This window comes from Macrobrachium nipponense, chromosome 18 (genome assembly GCF_015104395.2).
Source record: "Macrobrachium nipponense isolate FS-2020 chromosome 18, ASM1510439v2, whole genome shotgun sequence".
Lineage (NCBI taxonomy): Eukaryota > Metazoa > Arthropoda > Malacostraca > Decapoda > Palaemonidae > Macrobrachium > Macrobrachium nipponense.
The window spans coordinates 62849227-62851726 of NC_087211.1; positions in this window are offsets into that span (position 1 = coordinate 62849227).

Below are 2500 nucleotides of genomic sequence, written 5' to 3' on the forward strand. Positions count from 1 at the left end.
AAAACTCCTTTCCGCGGCTCTGCCTCGACAGGAAACGCTGATATTAGAAGGTCGTTCCCGCAGTCCATCATCTTGAGGCTTTTTCGAAGCTGGTGATTAGAGTTTATCTTGGATTAAGTCTTAACAGACGTCGTATTCGTGGTTCGCCTGAAGTCCAGTAGGTCATTTCATAATTGCAGTGGAAGGCTTAGAGAAACATTAATAAATTCCTTAATAAAAACTAAGTGAATTATTGTCTTTGTAAAGCAGAATGCAAAATGTAAGATGATAAAATAATATCTTTGTGAATGATGTACATGGAGTCATCATCTCATGAAAAAGAATAACGTTTCTTGACGAATATATGCTTAGTTTATGTTAAGAATTTTTATCCTCAAATCGCCAAGATATATTTTCATAAACGGTTATCATTTATTACTTGAAAACAGCAGTGACTTAGAATATGCAAGAATCGTATTCCAAGTCTGAGGTGTCTCGTGAACAGGTATCTTGAAATTATAATAATTCCCACAGCGGGGAAACACTCTCAGGCCGGGCTGTTTAAAGAGAGATATATGAGGACATTGGCAGAATATACAAACGTTTATGTGTAATAGAAAATAACTCTGATGAATAAAAACATATTTCTCTTAATTTTATGTATCAAAGTCTTCAGATAGAAACCTTCAATACACAACTTCACTTAAGTAATTTAATGCTTCCTCTCAATATCCCAGAAACCCCGAGGCTTAAATTGTCCTGAGATAGACAGCGTCTTGGAATATTCAATTCCCACTTCTCAATCTTCTGGGAACTCTGAAGGCGAATGTTCCACTTCGAATGGTTTAATATCACGTTTAAGACTCAGCTGGAAGTCCAAACTCTTTTCAGCGGATTTTGGAACGTGTTCCGAGGGGGTTGAATGAGTTCTGTTACTATCGAAGTGGCTCAACCATATTCTCCCAGAAGTTGCAATCTAAAATATTTGAAGGAGGTATGAAGTGCAACTCATATAAACTTAGACATCAGTAGTATATAATTGCTTCTTTAGTTTTGCATTGCTATCTTAGTAATGCAAATGCTTTTTTTATCTTTTCCAAGTCCATACAAATGGGGAGGGATGGAGTCAAGAAGGGCATACGTCTGTAAAACATCTGCCCGAACAACTTTTAGAATGAGCTGTAGAAAACATTGTTGAAAACAGCGACCCCGAATAGGGAGTAAGCCGAGAAAAGGTACTATAATGGCTTCTTTGGGAAAGTTTTGTCTTCATTCCGTTAGTAATTGATATTTTTCCTTTTTAATATCGAAACAAATTATTTTATATATGAGAATGTCTCGGATAGGTAATATATATATATATATATATATATATATATATATATATATCTAATAAAAGGAGCCCATAAAAACACCAAAATATAGAGAAAAAGTATTATATTTCAGAGACTGCTGTCTCCCTCTTCAGGTAAATGAATGAGAAAAGTTTACAGAAAAGGTGGTATTTATACCAAGAGGTCCATCCACAAACAAGCCATTTTAAGTCACCCCCGCTGATAATCTTCCTTTAATCTTCTTAAGGGTTGGTTGAATGAAGACGTTGTCGATCGTGTCCGAAATCCATGCTCCTTTTGCGATGTTCATTACCTGCCTCTCTTTTATTAAGGCCGATTCCATCATTTGACTCTTGTACCGGCAGTTGCTGCTATAAATTACACGTGACAAATTCCAGTTTATTCTATGGTTATGTTCATTTATATGGTTGAAAATAGCCGAGTTCTGTTGTCCATACCTAACTGACCGTTTGTGTTGTATTAATTTCTGGGGAAGGGATTTACCTGTAAATCCGATGTAAGATTGGTCACAGTCCTGGCATGGGATTTCGTATACCCCAGAGTCCTTTGGAGATGTCTTTTGTTGGACGTTAATCAGGGATTTGGCTAAGGTGTTTGGGTAAGTAAATACAAAAGGGTTCGATTTTCCCAGGGGGTTGGTTATTCTCTTAATCGTGTCCAGGTGGGGAATTATTATTTTATTGTTGGGTGTATCTCTGGTCTTGTCTTTAGGGGGTCGGTAGAAAATTACGTTTGCTTTGTGAATTGCTTTCTCAATTATATGGTCAGGGTATTTTAAAGACGAAAGTTGCTTGCGAATTAGTTCAAATTCTTTTTCCAGGAATTCTGGGGAACAAATTCGTAAGGCTCTTAAGAACAAGTTACTAGCTACACCTATCTTGATAGTAACGTCATGATAGCTAAAGTAGTGATAAAGTGAAAGTGAGAACGTTGGTTATCTGTATATGGTAAATTTGTATTCTGTCGTATCTCTGATTATTAAAACATCAAGAAAAGGAATTTTGTTGTCTGTTTCCCATTCAACTTTAAATTTGATGCTGGGCACTAATGATGTTTAATTTCGAGGAGGAATTCATTGAAATTGCCCCACCTATTATCCCAAAATGTTAGGATATCATCCACGTATCTCATCCACAGCATGTTTTTGGGTTTTATCGCATTTATTA